Here is a 21,077-nt window from a genome sequence, read left to right on the forward strand (position 1 = left end):
CAATCGGGTATAATAATACATAAACATGCCACTTAAAACCTTTACTTTGAACATAAAATGATAATGTACAAAAGTATTTTCAGAATTAATCAAATCAACATCGTAAACGATGCTAGTCATAATCTTATGTAGACTTCCATTCATCTTTGTTACACTGTACTCTCTGTCTCTTTGCTGTCACTTAAGAACACATTGCTTTAGGTCCAGAGCTGCCAGGTCAGCTTATGTATCCCAGTTTTGCTGTGTTCAAACTAAAGACATTTGAAGACATCTCTTTAAACATGAAGTTACTTGTTTCTGTTACAAGGTCTGGCAACATCAGCTGCAGTAGTTTTTGAAGGATACCTGCAGGTAGATTATGCAGATGCTCTGTCTGTATTGATGAACATACACTCAAGTTGGCAAGCAAAATGCTTAAAGCGTCTGATGGTAGTTTGATGTACTTTTTGACTGACTGAGTTAGAAACAGTTTGAAAACCTTGGGGGTTGGGAGCTTAATTTCTGCAGTGAGCTTGCAAAGCAGATTGCATTAAACTCATGTAGATGCAAAATGACCGCCATTTGCATCTTTTTTGGCTTTTACTATTTTTATTAATTCACATAACAGAGAACTCCCGTTTCTGAAAGAAAGAGACATTCTACAAAACTTTAAGAACTGCAAGAATCAGTAAGAATGGAGTTTATTAATCAATAATTAATGCAGCGCACCAAAAAGGTGAAAGAATGCATTCATCCCTTTGATTCATTTGGATATAACAGGAATTGATTAAAGGTAAAAATGTATCAGATTATAAAAATATTACTTACATGCTATACAAATACTGCACTGACTTGTAAGTACATCAGAATAAAAAAGAAACACTTGAGCGCAATTACATCTTGCTGACATGCCACAACCGTAGTCACTAGTCTTTATAGCTACAATCACATTGGAGGCAAAAGGCATCATAATCAGGTGCAAGATTTTATGTATAAATATGCACAGCTCACAACGTCAATGCTAGTCAGTGGGTATTAGGAACATTTATTTGATTAACTTCCTGTGATCAAAGTATTAGTTTAGCATAAAGGTATCGTGGCATGACAGCAGCACACCTGGTTACCAATCTAACTCTTACAACCTACCGCGCTGACTCAGAGGTATATGAGTGATGGATCAACTTCAGCACTTCATTGTAACTTAGTAATTTCACACAGGAGTTGAGTTAAAGGGGCTAATGTAATGTGCAACTTTATTATTAAAGCTGAAAGTCTTACAACAGTTCTTTCACACCGGAGAAGTCAAATGAAAGTTCAGATAAAGGAGGTGGAAAACGTTAAACAACCAGAGCTATGTTTGAAGTCCTAAAGCAGAGAGATGCTTAGATAAAGGACAGACAGCAAACTCTTGATGAAAATAAAGCCTTCCAGAAAAAAGACACTGAACAGCTAAACAAAGAGCTGAAGGCTAACCTCTGAAAAACAACACGGAGATTGAGATCATTGAGGAAGAGACCAGCTCTTTCACCCCTATATCGCTGACTCTGGAGACATCAGGTCAATCAGGCCAATTCTCTACAGCAGTGTTTTTTTTTTTTTTTCCATAAACAGGAGACTGAGAGGGGGAGAGCTGTGGTCATACAACAGTCCAGGGAAGGTACACTGAGAAGCAGTGACAGAGGTCACCTGGCTGGAAGAGTTCTCATAGGAAATGCCAATAAACCAGCAGAGAAAATGAAAAAAGTAAAAAAAAAAAAAAAAAAAAAAGGCATCAAATGGAATAACTGAATTTACATAGCTGAATGGGGTGAAGGCAACTTTTAGTAAGAGAAGTGGTCAGGTATTTGGGCCATCACAAATTTCTTCTTTAAGTCACATTTAAGTGTTACAGATCACCCAATAAATTGTATTATCAGACAAAGATAACCTAAGTAAACACAAAAAAGCAAACTTTTTTTTAATTAAAAAACAGCTAATGGTGAGTTACAAAACTGTTACAGACATACCTCAAAAAAAAGTTAATTCATGAAAATATAGAATTTTCCGTCCACTTCACAGTTATGCATTACTTTGTGTTCAGACAAACATATTGAAGTTTGTTGTAATGTGAAAAAGTTCAGAAGGTGTTAATACCTTTGGAAGAAACTGATCTACTGTATGTCACATAATTACGGTCTATGCACATTAAACGACTCAGAGATTGCAACACAACTAAGCAAGCTGCACTGTCAGGCTAGCAGGATAATAAAGAAGAAATTCACCAAATATCTCGGGGACAGAAATGGAAGGACAAAAGAAGGCAGGGTTATAAAACTCCCCTGAAGCGTGCACCATTAAATCCTTTATTAAAGATGGAAAGAATATGGCACCACCACAAACCTGCCAAGGGAAGGGAAGGCCTCAGTAACTCATAGACTTGGTAAGGATGACAATAATAAGAGATGTAAACTCTCTTTCATTTCCTTTGCCTTTATATGTAGGAGAAATAATCATGACACAGTGCTCACAGCTTCAGTCTTGGTTCCAGGACAGAAATGTTTATTGTTAACTATCTTGTGTTGACTTGCTGATTTGTCGTTTAGACATGACAATACATCAGATTCATCAAAATTTTTACCCAAAACTTAGTGGAACACCAACTCAACTTCTTTCTAAACTAAATGATACCACACTTAAAAAAAAAAAAAAAAAATAATCATACATTACCTTTAAATTAAAGTAACAGGTTAAGGAGTAAGGCCCTTACTCAACCGTATCTCTAACCTTCTCCATATAGTGCACTGCCTTGTGGTTCTGATTCCACTCTTTCTTCTAACCATCCATCCATCCATCCATCCATCCATCCATCCATCCATCCATCCATCCATCCATCCTCTTCTCACTCTTTATGATCCAAACTAAACTTTCTTCCTCCTATTTCATATATACAACCCGTTTGTCCAACTTGTGCCTCTTTTTTTTATCCCATTCATCCTCTTTAACCTCAAATATGATCCACATTTATTCCTTTCATGACTTATTAATGGCCCTTTCATCCCATCTATCCACCTTCAGCTTTTTTTTCAACCAATTTATTCAATCCCATCTTGCCCCATTCTTCTTTACAACCCTTTTCACCCCAATCATTGTCCTTCAGCGCTAATCAGAAACCCTTCCTTGCACACATTCTTCTCATTCTCTCATTACTTTTTTTTCACTTCAATCTTGTTGATTTGCTCATTTTCATCCCTCTCAACCTCCTTAATCCTCCAGACGACCCCTGTCTATAACATTAATCTTTCTGTTTCATCAACATTTAAAGCTCTTTATTCACCAATAAGTTTCTTTATGCCTTTTTTCACACTCATCTTCATCTCTATTCACAAATTCCACTTCACAATCGTCATGTGCATTGCCCTTTGCAGCCTTTGCTCTAGCGAAGGTACAGTGAAAGTTCCCCTTATCAGGTTTTTCTGTTTTCGCTTTTTTTAATCACACTTCAATGTTTCACATCATTAAACAATATACAGTACATGAGACAAAAATAACTCAGGTACAAAAATAGCCGACTTTATTTATTTGGGGAAAAAAACATATCCTAACCAACATGGCTCTATAAAAAGCTGCCTTCCAAAACTAATACCTGGTTTAGCCACTCTTGGTGGCAACACCGTTTATCAAGCATTTGAAGTATAGTAATATTCTTTTTTTTTTTTTTACATTGATGTGGAGGAATTTTTTCTGCACTCCTACAAATAATTGTTTTAATTCTACATGAACAACCTGTTTAAACCATGAACTAACTGTGATAAACCATCATTTTTGAAAAGCCGACTACAATTTTACAAGACAACTTGTAGAATGAGTAATTCACTAAATTGGAATATGTAAGACATCATGAAGTATGCTAAAATATAAAAGAAAAATGAACACATTATGCCTGATACAAAGAAATTAAAGACAGGATGAGTCACTGATATGTATTAGTTTTGAGATGGCTACAGAGGCCTTTCCAGGAACCCAGAGTGAGAGCCATTAAAACAGTACTAAAATTTTCTAGAACTGGCCAGTCTACCCATATTACTTCAAAAGCACAATATCGACTTATCCAGGAGGTCACAGAAGAACCCAGAACAACAGCTAAACCAAACAAGGCCTCACTTGCCTCAGATCAGGTCAGTGTACATGATAATAGTCAATGATAATAAAGAGACAGGTAAAAATTGTCCATTGAAGATGTCCAAGCAAAAACCTCAAAAAAAGAACAAAGACCTATGTGACATTTGAAAATGCACACTAACTGCTGATCCCCAAATCTTTAAAGAAAATATTCTGTGGTAACAAAAGTGAAACTTTTTGGTAAGTGTGTGTCTTGTTACATCTGGTGTAAAGCTAACACAGAAAAAAAAAGAAAATTATTCTGACAAACATATCAGACATGGTGGTGGTAGCATGCTGCTATGGAGCTGCTAGACCCGTTCAGGGTCTGAACAATTTGTCTCAATTAATAAAACCAGAAATCCAAAACCAGGATCATTTTTTGGCAGAATGTCTGTGCAAGTGGACTTGGTTTTTGTAACAGGACAAAGATCCAGAACCTCAAGCACAACAGCAAGTCCCCATCACAAATGGCTCAAAAATAATAAATGAAGTTTTGGAGTGGCCTAGTCAAAGTCCAGACTTAAAATAAGAAGTTGTGGCAATACTTTAAACAGGTTATTTAAGCTCAAAAACCCCTAAATTTGGCCTAAATTAAAACAATTATACCAAGAAGACTGGCCTTAAATTCCTCCACAGAAATACTCTTTGGCAGTAGTAGTAAATTATCGATGTCAGTTGTTGGTGACACAAGCAGTCATTAGGTATAGGGAACTTTTCTTCCTCTAATAAATTTAAATATAATTTGAAAACTGGTTTCTGTATTTACTCAGGTTATCTTTGGCTAATATTATAATTAGTTTGTTGATCCCAAGTATGTAAGAGTGAAAAGAAAGTTAAAACAGTAGATATTGGACAGAGGCTGCAATTACTATGGAAGCATAATATAAATAAGAGAGTAATGTTGCTCTCTAAACACTATAGAAATATTGGCCCCATAACAATATGTGTTTTGGATTTCCAGCTGGGAATGTTGGTGGAATTAGATTTGGACTGCCACAGGACACAGGAGCAGGGGAGATAAAATGGGCTGGGAGGAGCTTTGTTCCTCCGGGTATATGGCTTTGTTTTGCTTTGTGGCTTCAGATCAGTGTCATCACATTGGGTAACTTGGAGATGATGCAAGATCAAAGCCTACAAAATAATCTTATTTTTGCCTCTGGCTTGCCTAAAATAGAATTCTTCTTCACAATCGAATAATACTTTTATTTTATCCTTTGAAAACATTTTCAATCTTCTGATCTTTACTGCACTGGCAGAGTGTCTCATGACTGCAGCTTTAGTTAAACAAATATTACCTTTGATATCAATAATAACATATTGAATATCTTACATTGTTTGATTTAACATATTAAAAATGTACACAGATTCTCTAGACTATTATGTAACTGGGGTTTTGCGCTGTGTTTTTTCTGTCAACATTAATTTAGAGAGTACGACTAAAAAAGGAAAACTATCCAAAGACACAATGATCATTGGAAAACTTGCAAATTCATTGCTTTAATTAGAAGGTGCAGGACAACACCAGTAGAAAATGTTTCTTTCAGATCTCTTCTTTAATCCATACTCTGCAATCACAGGGACTGTTCGAAGTAATTGACCACTGCTAAGCAGATTAGCAGAAAAACTGTCAGCACAGGCAATCGATGTGCAACAATAATGTCTGTTAAGGACAGTTCTGCTCCTCTGACAATTACTAAAGATCCTCTTGCCACTATTGAGTTAATTGTTTTTGCCAACAATACACATATAAAAATAAAGTCCTAACTTCAAAGGTCGTCAGTTGAATCTGGCAAACATTGGCGTTTTTGGGGGATGGATTGAGAAAAAAGTACATAAGGCAATGTAGTGATGTATATTGGTTATGGTAGGATATCAAAGAAAGATATATATTTCCGAGAAGAAAAACATAATTTTTGGTTAATTATATCTTTGATTGCTTCTTGGCAATAAATATCACATGGTTTAAAAGTATATCTATTTCTCCTAAAATGGGGCCTTATTTGTAAAGAGAATGCAGGTATGGATGCTGTTTCTAATAATAACTAAACAAAACCTTGTTTGAAAATCAAAAAGATCAAAACATCTCTTTGACAATTCTAATAAAGGAAAAGATTTATCTACCTCGCACCAAATTAACATGACCGTCACACAATGAATGACTTCATAACCAAAGATGGACTGATAAAGGACTAAACAGGTATTTTTTTTCTGAGATAATACTTCTACCTCATCAGGCTGTATACATACATTATATCTTGAGTTATCCATGTAGCCCACAGTTTAGAAGTTCCAACAATGCCTCTCTCTACAAAGCAAAAGCTGGTAAGCCATTGTTGCAATGCGACTGTTGGACACTCTTCCTTCTATCAACCTTTCGCTGTTCAAGAAAGTGACCAGTTGATGGCGCGTTTCAATAATCACTTTCTGCCTCCCAATGTAACTGCGGAAATGTTCAACTGCCCAGACTGTAGAAAGCAGGGCCCTCAAAGTTTGAGAACTTAACCTCTATGTCACTCAAAGGTCGGCTTGCGTATGCGACAACTCGCATGTCTTGGTCATATTTCTGCTTCTGGTTTTAAGACAGGGCGTGGAGTTAAATTCACGTATTATCTGTTTCTCCAACAGCTTGTCGAGGATCTCCTGAATCGACTCGTAAGCAGCCAGAGGGATCTTATATTGGCGCACAAACGTAGGGGGTGCGTTTGGGTTCGTTGGAATATGAACCGTGTGGAGGTCGGTGACCCCACAGTCATGGGAGTCCTTCGAGAGGACAGACTGATATTCATAAAACAGGTTCTTAAGAGCTGTTCTTTCCTCTTCTGTGCTTAGCGCATCGGCTTTCTCCAACTGCTCGCTGACCTCGGTCTTAAAACCAGGGTAGGGCCCGCTGGATGAGTCCTGGGTCCCCGGCTCTTCTTGAGCTAGTTGCCCTGGGTGTGTCGCCAGTGCGTACACCACCAGGTTGCCTTCAGCCCCCAGGGTAGCACCACAGGTGGATTTGGTTGTTAAAACCTCATGTCTCTCAACAGTGATCATGTCCGACGGAAACGTGAACACAACGTCTGGAGAGTCCTGTCTACTGGACACAAACAAGGGCATGTCTCCAATCAAGGGGATGGTTAGCCCGAAGTCATGAAAGGAGCTGTCTATGAGCATCTCCAGGGGTTTTCTTGTGGTTACCTGGATCGGGACTTGGGTTGGATTTTCCACCAAAAGATAAGTCGAACGGTTGTTCAACTCAAGCATGGGCGTGCCACAGACCACCAGGTTCAGTTCCCAGAAGTAGGGAAGAGGTTGAAAGAAAACGCGGGTGTTCTGAACCTTCTGTCCCGTTTTGACTGTCAGTCAGATCGGTACCCCTGCTGTTCGCTGTGGTACTAGTGAATCGGTCTCACTGATGGCCTGGCAGGCATGAGGGATAATTTGTCCTGACAGCATGACCTCAGGGGTTTCCAGGAAGGGACTTTAGGGAGCATTGGCTTGGGCCCAAACAACCTGGTTGTAGGTGTACAACTGGGCGCCCAGCCGAACCAGCACATCCGCCCTGATGAAAACTGGAGGGTGCAGGTGCTGAGCAATACTGAAAGTATGGGAGAGCTGTCTCTTGGCCGTTAATGAGCGGGGCCAACCTGTCCAGCAGGTCCAGCGTGGGTAATGTGGATTCCTGCTGAAGGCATTTCCTGACCTTCTAAAGCAAGGCTGGTTCTTTCAGTCTGGACCTGTAAAACCCTAGCCTCGCTCTCTGATCCCTTGTTCGGGCGAGCACGTGTTTCCCACGCCATCTGAGCATATTTGCAGATCTCTTGCATGCTCATGGTCTTTGTTCTGCAATACATAGTAACATCGTATCACACACTTTCATGAAGGTTGTGGAGGAACAGGCATTTAAAAGCAAGTTCCTCCTCAATGCTGGGATCATTGCATCCTTGGAAGTAAATAGCTCTCAAGCGCTGTTAATACTCCCTGGGTGCTTCACTTTCTTTTGCTGGATAGTGAAAGCACCAAGTGTGGCGTAGGCCCGGTCCGTGTACACAGAATATTCTTCCCTTAAAGCTTCACAAAGGGTTGAATAATGGTCTCGGACTGCAGGGGTCAGGCTCTCCATAAAAACATGGACGCTCCTGGATGTTGTTTTCCAGATGAGCTTGAGTTTTTCCCGTGCTGATGGGCAGTACAAATCTAGAAGACTGTGTTCAACTACCCTAAGATAATCATCAATGTTTGATTCTGCATTATTAGAGTCGAAACGCTCTATGTCTTGGGCCAGAGACTCAAGCTGGCGGGTGCGCAATCCACTCTCAGGGATTGGTGCTGGCCCATCTGAGTCATCATCAGAGAGTTCACTCCAGCTGCACACAGGGTGTGTCGGTGCATCACGCCTCATCCTCGGGGGAGGCAGTGGAGGCTGCTCAGGTTATACCGGTGGGCCCTGTGCTTCCCGGACTTGGGTCCTGGGTTGAGGTCGGTAGGAAGCACCTGATTCCCAGGGGAATCAGGTGCTTCCAACCTCCTGTCGCCTTGGCGGAGGTGAGGGATCATAGAGGACCGTACTGCGAGTCAAGTTTGAAGGCTGCTCGCCTCTAAGCCTTGAACTATTTACTCCTGCTGGATCCCCAGCCAGGTATCATTCATGGCTGCTGATTACTGTGGGGTGGGGCACCGCACACCCCACAGTTCTACACCTGTTCTGGACTCGGTGGATGTATGGGGAACCCCGTGAGCCTGGAAATGTAATCTCTGGAGAGCAGCTTCTACATCCTCCAGATCTGACCTGCAGGTTCTCTCAGGGTATCGCAGGTGTGGCTCACCTTTAAAGGTTTCAACCTATGAGGTGGGTTTCTGTTCGCCTCCCCTTTCCTCCAGGGATGGGGGAGTGGCCGGGCTACCCTCAATTGTCTCCAACCTATTTCCAACTTCTGTTAGTTCACCTCTAAGGACATCCACCATCTGCAAAGTATCATTCAGCTCGAACTGCAGTTTAACACGCTGGTCAACTTCCAACATTAACCTTCGCTAATACAACAGAGTGAGCTGTCCTAACACATCTGAGACCCGTCTGTCTTTTGGTGGGTTTTTAATGACTTGGAGCAACTCCTGAATCCTGGCTTCACATTGCTCAATGCCATAATTATTGAGATCTTTACGCTCCTCTGGGGATAACAGAATCAATGACCCAATCGTCTCTTGTGCCTGCATTCCTATGGGATCCTCTAATCTACACGCATCTCCAGCTGCAGTCTGGGATATTCCCTCCATCTTTGGCCCAAAATGCACAATGCAAACACACAAAACTGTCTATCTATGAACCACCACTAAAGAAATTAGCAGCAACGCAAACAGACTAAGTTGTTCAGTGACCAATGATTGCTAAATTAATTAGCAGCAACACAAACAGGCTAAGCTGCTCCGTGATTAACTGATTGCTAAATTCATTAGCAGCAACACAGACAGGCTAAGCTGTTTAGCTAGCTGTCTGATTCATATATGTATCTTCCAGATGTATGGGTTTGCTTAAAATGGGCACATGGGTTTGCTTACTGGCTTGCCGCCAAAAATTTTATTATCCTTTGTCCTCTGGGTTTACAACCTTGCTGGGGGGGGGGGGTTAATGACTGCCTGCATCTCACTGAGCTACACTTTCTGGCGGGCTGCGCTCCCAAAGCTTCGCTCAACCATATTCCCTTTGCATTTTGCCATAACTGCTGGTTTGATCTCATACACACTCACCGCTGTTTTTATTTTGTGTAGTTAGATATTTTACCCTTCTGTGTAGAACTTTGCATGTTTTCTTAGGTGAAGATTATTGAATCGGAATTGATTTAATACAGATTCACGTAGATAAAGAGAAGTCGTTTGTGTTTATTTTGTGCAAAAGTGATTTGTCAGTCAAAATAAGGTTAAAGTTCCACACATTTCGGCTGAAACGGTTGATTAAACAGTGACATCTCTGGTAATAGTTATCAATTATTACTGAGTATTTAACGGTTGTAATTATCAAAGGCGTTGAGCCACAATTACAACACCAGAATACATCTCTGGTTTCGATTCATAAATGAGGATTTTGTTTAAGAAATTAATTTTGTCAAATTATGATTTTTATTTATAATTCTTGATAAATATTAATTAATCAATAATCATAATCCCAACACCATACATAATTGGCTAATAACTTGCCACACTTAGCCAATGGAAAGCTGTGGGGAGACGGTTTCTTCCTTTGTTGCAACAACTGCCATCCTACGCTGTGTGATTTGCATGTTCTTTTTCTGAAATGCTGAGTTAATTTTTGACCTGATGTAATCAGATGCACACCTTCCTTCCTAAAAGGAAGGTCTGATGAGACTGTCTCATCAGACCAGAGAATATGCAGAATATGAGATGGGCCATCTAGCATTCCCTTTAATAAATAAAATGATCATTCCCAAACTGCTTTTTGTATTTACTCAGGTTATATTTGTCTGAATTTAAAACTTTGATAATCTGAAACATCAAAGTTTAAAAGGTGTGGCAGAATAGCAAAAGCATCATCTAAGGTCAAACACTTTTACACTGCACCACAGAATTATGACATTTGTACATTGTCTATTTTTTATTTTGTATATTTGTTTAAGTTATGAATACCTTTGTACTGCACTGTATATGAATACAATTCCCTTTGTGATGTATGTATAATAAATTGAGCTAACTTAAAGAACAGACTGTAGCAGTTTTTTTTCCCACTGTTGCTACCTCTGTTTGTCACCTCAAACCAAGAAAGTCTCTGGTTATCACCATGCAAGGTGGGTTTTCTCCAGGTACTTTGGCTTCCTACCAATGCCCAAAAGCATGCATGTGGGTTTACGATTCAGATCCTTCCTCATGCCTGTTAGTGTGCATGTTTCCTTGCATTGCATGTCTTTGCATCGGCCCTGTAACACACCCAAGATGTACCCTGTCTCCGGCATACTGACTGCTGTGACAGGCTCCAGCCAGGACCAGGCAGCCACAGAAAATCAAACAAAATTGAATTTGAAAAATTCTGGTGCAATAAAAGGAAACCAGCTACATTTATTGAAATTATGTTTTAGTCTTTCCCAGTCCTACAAACTCTGCATACACAGTACTAAATTAAATGTAAATGTTTCAGATCACCAAACACATCTGAACAAACATAACCTGTGTAAATAGAAATTGTGGTCGACAAATGATTATTTATATTTTTCATAATACTAACAAAATCCATCCAAACCAACCTGGATGTGAAATTTTTTAACCAATGAATGAATTAACGGTCATTGACCACATTTTTTGATTCAGTTTCACGAAACCCACCCGGGGCTGATTGATGCCTGACCTGTAGAATTAGATAGAACCTTTCTGAAAACATGATGTAGGCTGAAAGATTAGAAAAAGCAGCTGAAGACATCCAAGAAACGATGAGGATCAACCTATGATCAGTGTATGAAATTTTCACAAAACAATTTCTAAGCATTTAGGAATCCCAATGAGAGCCACTTTTCACAGCTAAAGAAAACATGGAACATTTGTACTGATGGAGTTGTTCCCAGAATCTCCTTGTTTGTTTTGGAAAAACTAAGTCATATGCTATACTGTTTTAGTAAAACTAAATAATAAAAGGAAGCACAGTCTGCACAGTTTCTTCTGCCCAGCCGGGGAGAGGTGTTCCAGCTGAGTCACCAGAAACACTTCTGACTTTTCCTCCCCAGAACAGGGTTTTTATTCAAAAGCAAGGCGTGTACAATTACAAAGAAAAAACACATATTTTTAGCTGAGTGTCAGTTGAACTCTTACACCTGGCATTCAGCTGTCTGTTCGACCTTCACAACATTCCTGTTATTCTACTTTTGGCTGTTATTTTCAGACATGTACAGAAATATCTTCACTGGTGCCGGGCAGACCACAGCCAAGTCAGACACACACATACACAGCTGTTTTGAGCAAGCCACTAAGTTACACAATACATTTTAATTCACACATTATTACACCTAACTTGAGCATAGCAATGCAGACCCTATTAAGTATTTTAAATATTTTCCAACATTTCCCCCTTTTGAAGTCTCAATTAAGACTTCACCCTAAAATGCCCGCAGATTATATTGTAAGCAACTTTAAATCTTCAGCATGCCTTCCTGCTCCTCATCATCACCATCTACCTCTAACAGTGGCATCATGGTGGGATGCTGAGAAGCCTTCCCTTCAATAGTGGAGGTGATAAATCTTACCACCAGAGATCGGATACATGGCCCGCAGCAACACCCACACGTCACCATAATAGCTACAAACACAGCAATAGAAATGAACAAAGACATTATCAAACCCTTCCAGTGTCCAAACATGCCCGTCATCCAATCTTCAAAGGGATTATCAATTCCAGAATGTTCATGCATGGTTACGAAAAGGGTCTTAAGTCCCTCTAAAGCCTTTGACAATGAACCATCCGGTGCTGTGTTGTTAGGAATAAAAGTGCAACACATATCGCACAGACGCCCCCTTTCTCTGCTAACAACATATCTAATGCCATTCGGTTTTGCACAGCCATGAGGGAGGTTGGTGCCAATTGTTCAGACAGACCTTCTACTGCATCCCTTGTTAGGTTAGCTAGACGTAAAACATTATAATAGATGTAGTTGATGCGGTTAACATTCTTATTTGGGGTAACCGGGAAAAAGGCTGCAATTATGGGGATATTTTCAAAACCTGCTGAGACTTGATCTGGGATTTTATATTCATTTGGCACTCCCCGAGGTACTCCTATGGCATCAATGTAAGTGGGGGAGCCCTGACTCAGGTCAAAGGTTCCTGCGCTCCTTTTCATGACGTACCTTCTTCTTCTACGTGTTAATGCCCTGGTCTTATCATGAGTGGTCGTAGCAGATGTTAGATTAGGTCCTATCAGGACCAGTGGTGCCTGTAGCCTAACCATGGCACACAATCCTACCGTCTTTTGTGGGATATTAGTGAGCAGTCTATGGTCTCCGCAATAATAGTAGTCCTGACCTTGCCCAACGTCCAATGCCCCCGCCTGAAGCGGTCCTATTACACCAATCTAAGGGGATCTGTCCCACATTGATTTTAGGGTTTTGAGCAGTAAAATTAAAACAAGTATAAGTGCCATTCTTTCTTTGAGGGGTAAATGGTCCTGTTTTGGTGTTATTGGGGATGGGAGGAAAAATGCTGGCTAGTGTGGTGCAGTTAGCTGGTGTGGCCTCCTTAGTTAGTTTCACTACTTCCTCCAGAGTGGGCTCTGGTGTCCACCCTCCCTCTGAACACAACAATATATTTTTTGGTTGATACCCAGCACACTGCTTCACTGCTTGATATGCCGTCTGATTTCCCAGTGCTACTCTGGTATTGCTGCTGTCATGTCCTTTGCACTTGATAACTGCCACCTCCTGTGGTAATAGCAATGCTTCAGCCAACCTTCTCATTTCTTGTTCATGCGTAATGGGTTTCTGTCCTGCTGTCCTATACCCTGTTCTCAACCATTGCTTTAGTTCAACATGCACAGCACCTGAGGCATATGCTGAGTTTGTGTAAATGTTTATTTTTTGTCCTTCTCCTAATTCTAGGGCCACTATCACTGCCAAAACTTCTGCTCTCTGTGCTGATTGTGTCTCTGTCAGCTTTTCCGCTTTCACTGTTACAAAGTCCGACCCTGAGTCCTCCACCACTGCATACGCTGTTTTAAGTCCTTGTGTGTCATGTCTGAAACAGCAACCATCTGTATACAGATTTCTAGCATCTGTCAGAGATGTGCTTTGTAGGTCTGGTCTGATCTTTTTGTTAAATTCCACTTTTTCTGTAAAGACATGTGGTTCTCCTGACGTCATTCTGTCTGCCATATTTATGCCTTCATGTGTGTATGTGATGTTAGGAGCTTCCAGCACCCTGCTCAGTCTCTGTTGTCTCAGTGGTGATAGTGTGAATGTCTTTGAGTTCACAAAAGCCACTACTCCATGTGATGTGAGAATGCGGAGGGAGTGTCCCATAACTACATGGGCTGTTTTCTGGATTATTTTAGCCATCCCTGCTGCATGTCTGGTGCATTCATGATGTCTTTGTTCCATGTTGTCCAACATAACACTTATGTACATAAGGACAGTTCTAGTACCCCCTTTTTTCTGGAACAGCACCCCATTTGCTGTGTGCTGTTACAGAAACATCCAAAGAATGGCAGCGTGTAGTCAGCGTGTGCCAAGTGCGCAGCTTGAAATAAGTTTGTTTTGAGAATGATAAAAGCTTCTTCAGCTTCTGTGGTCCATTCCAAGGGGGCAGTGAGATTTCTCATGCCCTGTTTTTTCACTAGGTCTCTAAGGGGAGCTGTGAGATCAGTGTAGCCAGGGACAAATGATCTACTGTATCCTGTAAGGCCCAGAAATGACAACATGTCTTTCACAAAGAGTGGTTTTGGACGAGAAAGTACTGCAGATTGATGCGCAGGGGACCTGGCTGGGAGATCACCCTGCCCAAGAAGTCCACCTGTCTTCTGCAGATTTGAAGTTTGGCCTTACTGACTTTGTAGCCTGTCTTGGCCAGATGTGAAAGAACTACAGCAGTAGCCTCCAAACATTCAGTGACAGTGGGTGTGGCCAAGAGAATGTCATCAACATACTGGATGAGTGTAGTGTGTGGTAGGAGTGGGCAGTCCTGTAAGGAGTCTTTAAGAACTTGGTTAAAGATTCCTGGGGAGAGAGCAAAACCCTGTGGCAAACGAGTGTATCGGTACCTATGTGATCTATAGGTGAAAGCAAAAATGTCCCTGCATTCTTCAGCTAAAGGCAGGCAAAAGAAAGCATTGGCCAGGTCAATGCATGTAAACCATGCATGTTCAGGATTAAGATTAGTGAGAGCAACATAAGGATTTGGAACAGAGACAGGAGTGGACAGTGCTGCATTGACGGCCCTCAAATCTTTTTTCTCAACTGGTGAAATAGGTGTATTCCACGGGGAAGAGTCAGCCGACTCTAATACACCGGCATTCCACAGACCCTCAATTGTGTCCTTAATGCCCAGTTCAGCAGCGGGTTTATGAGGGTATTGGTTGATCAGAAGTAAGCTGAAAAGTAATGGGAGTACAGTGTATGAGGCCCACGTCCGTGGGACATTCTGCCCAAAGTGTAGAGGGCATGCTCTGTACAACTGCAGCTGCCAGTGGGTGATCTGATTTTTCTCTACCATGTTGTCTGTCTAACTGTACATGTTCCAGGGTGTCTACATCTGTGGAATAATTAAGAATGCGATAAGTGTTCCCTGAAGGTGAATAGCAGAGGTTAGGAGTGGAAGAGAGGTGCCAATCCTGTGGGGAGAGGGAGCGTTTTAACACCCCCCCTAACACGTGCTTCATGTCCTGGATGGAGTGTTAAAGAAAAGTGCGGAACGCCATCAGCCCACATTTCAAACAACCCTTCCTGTTCTTTAGATAACTGTACAGAGGCGACAACGCCTTCTGGAGCTACATAAATGTTAGTGGTGACAATGTCCCATGTCTCACCTTCCAGCTCATCAGCAAAGCTTTCCTGGTAGCATTCACAGTTATTTCTGTCATAAAACAGGGTGACATGCGGCAAGTCAGGGGGAGGAATATAGGGTGCCAGTGTGGAGATCCAGAATTTCCAACAAAGAAAGGAAGAGAGAACACCTCTGCACGCTGTAGTTTCTGGGTGTAGCAAGACCCAGTAAATGTCAGCCATAGGATCGGGTAAGGGCTGGATTAAATACTGTCCATGTGAAAAGTGTGTGTTGCTGCCACATGAAAGTTGGGTGCCATTAGGAAGGTTCACCTGCAGTCCAATTGAACCACACAGAATGGTTGCGCCCATTTTGATCAACATGTCTCTGCCCAGTAAATTTACTGGTGTGTCTGTGGACACTAAGTAACTGTGGTTCAAAGTTTGCCCTCCTATTTCAGTTCTTAGGGGCTTGGTGTAAGGTAGGACCTGTTTAGCCCCAGAAAACCCTATGACAGTGGTAGTCCTTGTGGAGAGAGTGTTGGGAGGGGCTTGTTTGATGGTTGAGCATGTAGCCTCAGTGTCCACTAGAAAAGGAAGACTTTGTCCATCCACCGTCACGGACAGTAAGGGGTCCTCAATCCCTCTGTCTGGGGGGTTCTGTGGGGACCCTCAGTGGTGGTCTGGCCAGAGACTGGGCTCATCCCAGGCTGGCAATTGGAGTGAAGGCTGCTGCTGTTGGCCTCCACGTGGCGGACCACCACTCCCTCTGCGGGGGCGACCTGCTGGTCTTGCAAGTGGACCATACCATCCATTCTCTCCTTGAGGGTTCTTGTATGGACATTCACAAGACCAGTGGCCTGGCTCTTCACAGTAGTAGCACACATCAGCATTCCCCCACCTCCGTGGCAGCCCTCGCTGGAATCCCCTTCCCCCGGGCCCACCTCGTCCCCTGAAATGACCAGCATGTGCCTGATGAGGACCAGAGGTCATAGGCCCCTGTGCAAACGTGTTCTGGTGGCCAGGAAATGGAGGAGCTTGTGGTGGTTGGGACACAGCACCTTCATACATTATTTTGGTGGTTTTATTCTCTTTTTTCTTTTCCCCTGCTTTTTGTTTTGCTTCAGCTAACTGCATTTTTAGTAACTGAGTCTGCAACGCTTTAAGTTATTCCTCATCCTTCTTATGTTCCTCTCTTATTTTAGATAGATGGTGAATTAAATGGCGATCCCACGTTCCACTATCAGCCCCTGGCAAATCATGATTGTCTTCCATGTTGGTTTTAACTTGTGTGGGTAAGCCTCTCAGCACAGCGTCTCTGAACCAATCCCTCTGTGAGCCCTCATTGGCTGGATTGGTTCCTGTTTGTGTTTGCCACATGGATTTGCATTGATCCAAATATTCTCTTGGATTGGTGTTTGGATTCCATTCAAATTTAGGGAAAGTGCGCCCCCTGGTTACAGGGTATAGGTCCCCTATCCACTGGGAATATCGAGTATAAGGGTCTGAATCTAGGGCGAAGTTGGTGTGAGCTGTAGTTTCAACCTCTCTACAGGTGTGTGGTTTCATGCAACGTGCTGCAATTGCGCGGTAGTCACCTAGAGCCAAAGTGCTGCCTGCCATCAGGGAATCTAAAGTTTGTAACCAAATAGAAGCCCCCTCAGTTATGGGTGGGAGCTTGTCACAGAGTGTGGTAAGATCTCCCAGGGAAAAAGGCTTATATTTGCGCTGGCCCCCGGTTCCAGGCTGATGGAACAGGGGCATCTGGTTTTTATAGAATCCAGGCTCCCCTCTTGATGCCACCTGACGGAGGACGTGTGGTTGCATAATTTGAGTTTCTGGTTGGGGGGCACTGCGCTCAGGTGTGTCTTCTGGTGGTTCATGTAGGTTTGAGACGGCTTCATCATTTTCCTGGGCTTCACATTCTACACTAGGGGTGGGTGAAGCCCAAGGAGTAGATGTCTGTGGTGGAAGTGTGGCATCAGGCCGCCAGTCACCACACACAGCAGCAGTCACTGAGCCTACTTTCTTAGATGGGGCAGGTGTTGCCATGGTCATGCTTTGGGGTGAATAATCTGTGCAGGGTGAACGGGGTGAGGAATGGTGCTGAGATGGAGTTAAAGTTGGGATGGGAATTGTTACACCATCCAAGATTTCTCGTAATCTTCTGAGCTTAAACTCATCTGGTTTTACTGGAGTATGAGAGCCAACAGAGAGTGCTTGAGAGCAAGCTGGGTCAGTTACAGACAGAGAGTCTTGTGATTCAGATAAGAAAGAAATTAAGTCATTTTATTTTTTTTGTGGAGCTGTAGGGCGGGACAAGAGGTGAGAGCAGCCTGTGGGCTGGACAACCCACGAACAGTTACATGACGTCAAGTACAGGGTACAGCCCTGTGGGAGAAGATGTAGGAGGGGGAGGAGGCTGAGCAGACGGCGGGGGAGGTGCATAGGGCGGTGGTTTGTCAGCTGTTTCCTTATTCCTGTCAGTGTGTGGTTCTGAATGTGTGGTGTCAGGTTTATCAAACATTGCATATTTTCCTCCCTGCCATATTAACACCATCTGAGACCAGAATGTCTCATTTTTTGCTGCCTTGTCCCTTGTCTCTTTAAACTTGACTTTAAACCAACCACTGTCTTTGTTTTTCTCTTCTGCCAACTCCTTTTCTTTTTTAGCTTTCTTCATGTTCAGCCAAAACCATCTGCTCACACTCTTTCTGGTTTTTTCATTTATACCATCTTTCTCCACTTCCTCTTGTACTTTCTGGTTCATTTTCTTAATCAACTTTTCAGCCTGTTTTTCCTCCTGAGTCTGCTGCACCAGCTGTCTTACAACATACACCTGTTTCTTAAATGTTTTCCAAACCGGTGCCTCTGCCCCCCACCCTAAGTCATCAGTCTCCCTATCAAACTGGTCCATGTTTTACACTTTTATGTATTGTGGCCAGCCGGAAGATATGGCACGCTATGTCCCGGGTTTCCAGCCCCTTTGAGAATGTTCTAATCAATTCTCAAGACACCACAATGTAATTTACTATATGAAACATTCAGTCAACAGCAATCAATTATCTGTCCTTTGTTAACACCGCTAGGTTTCCCAGACAATAATTGCATTCACTCAACCGCTTATGAGAGTTCAGCCGACTGCAGCGTTGTCTCTCCGTTCGCGCTCTCACTCACTCCGCCTGACAACGTCTGTCTCACAGATTATGTTTTCTGTGCACAGCTCATACGATTTATGTGTTTGTGTATTATGTACTTTTCTCTGGAGTCCACTAGATGTCCTCCAAGTTGTACTATTCTTGCTGAATTATCCTATTAGCCTTCTCATAGTTTTCTCATGCTGGTCTTGTTACAAATGTCATTTATAACTCACAGTCGTGCTCTCACTGTTACTGGTCTTACAGATTCATACAACCTGTTCACAGTAACTTATAGCTTCACGGGACTTCAGACTATGTGTTTTATGAATTATCACATCTGTAATATGGTTTTATTGAGACAGAACTCGAATAAAACACAGCATTCAAACCTTTTTGTTTTGCCCGATCTTAGCTTCTGACTCCTTTAAACATAAAACTATCAGGGACTCAAACCCTGCTCAAAGGGACTCAAACCCTGCTCAAAGGGACTCAAACTCTACTCAAAGGGACTCAAACCTTGCTCAAAGGGACTCAAACCCTACTCAAAGGGACTCAAACCCTATTTAAAACCGCTTTCAGAATTCGTAGTTTCCCACACTACGGGCCTCAAACCCAGCACAATCATAAATTTTCGTCAAAAAACATGTGTAGTTGCCAAACTCAGGAAAAAATCTTCAACCTCTTTTTTAAAAAAAACTATTAATACTATTATTTAACCTCGTTCAGATTTCCTTACATTTTTCTTATTTAATAAATTTAGCAGAGTTTTCCACTTACTTGGACATAAGACAGCATTTAATTTAGGCCTATCAAAAAATGCTAAAAGCAGAATTTGATTTAAACAGGTTTCCGCTTTATCTTAATATGCTGTGACGGGTACCCGGTGCCAGATGTCCGTTGGTGGATTCTCTGTTTTATCCGAATCTCTCTGCTTTTCCCAAAATCACGTTGGGTCACCAAGTTGATGGAGTTGTTCCCAGAAACTCCTGCGTGCTCGTTTGTTTTGGAAAAACTATATTGTTTTAGTAAAACTAAATAATAAAAGGAAGCACAGAGTCCGCACAGTTTCTTCTGCCCAGCCGGGGAGAGGTGTTCCAGCTGAGTCACCAGAAACACTTCTGACTTTTCCTCCCCAGAACAGGGTTTTTATTCAAAAGCAAGGTGTGTACAATTACAAAGAAAAAACACATATTTTTAGATGAGTGTCAGTTGAACTCTTACACCTGGCATTCAGATGTCTGTTCGACCTTCACAACATTCCTGTTATTCTACTTTTGGCTGTTATTTTCAGACATGTACAGAAATATCTTCACTGGTGCCGGGCAGACCACTGCCAAGTCAGACACACACATACACAGCTGTTTTGAGCAAGCCACTACGTTACACAATACATTTTGTTTCACACATTATTAAACCTAACTTGAGCATAGCAATGCTATTAAGTATTTTAAATATTTTCCAACAGTAAACATTCCCATTAGTAGTCAATTCACCAAAATTATTAGACTGCAACTTCAACTCATCCATGAGGTCCCCTCTCAAATTCACCAAACCACTTATTTAAAAGTCTCAAGATTTTAGGAAAGTATTCTATTGACTAACAAGGCAAAATATGAACTTTTTGGAACATGAGCATCCCACTACATTTACACACTGACAGTCAAACAAGGTGGTGGTAGTTTGATGATCCGAGATTGCTTTGTTCTGGACCTAAAAGATTTGCTGTAATTCATTAAACCATGACAGAAAATCCTGAAGGAAAATGTCCTCAGTGGGACCTTAAGACCAAGCCCAAGAAAATGATCCAAAGAACAAAGGCAAGTCTACCTATAAATGACTGAAAAGAACAAAATGTAGGTTTTGGAGAGGCCTTGTTGAAATCTGAACTTAATTCTAGATAAGATGGTGTGGCATTGCCATAAACGAGGCATTCATGCTTAATAACCAACCAATGTGGCTTAATTAAGAGAAAAAGAGTTGGCCACAAATCCTCCACAACTCATTGATGGTTAGTGATGGCGGTTTATGGCAGTTGTTGCCAGCAAGACTGGCTCAACCCATTGGTAGATTTTGGAGACAATTACTTTTTCACACAGAACAAGGCTGTTTTGAGATGTTTTTTTCCCTTAATAAAATTCTTTGAGAACTGGATTTTGTATTTACTTAAATTGATGAATTACATAAAACTTGAATGTGACAAAAAAGTTAAACTAGTGAACTCCGTAAGGTTGCTAATACATTTTCCACAGCACTGTGTGTCTTTCCAGACATGTACTCTATAAACCTTTTAGCTTTTGTCATCATTATATTGTCTCTTTGTAACGTATGCTATGTTCATTGCTTTCATTAAGTTTGGAGTATTTTTGTCTTA

Source organism: Girardinichthys multiradiatus, chromosome 21 (assembly GCF_021462225.1).
Source record: "Girardinichthys multiradiatus isolate DD_20200921_A chromosome 21, DD_fGirMul_XY1, whole genome shotgun sequence".
Taxonomy (NCBI): Eukaryota; Metazoa; Chordata; class Actinopteri; order Cyprinodontiformes; family Goodeidae; genus Girardinichthys; species Girardinichthys multiradiatus.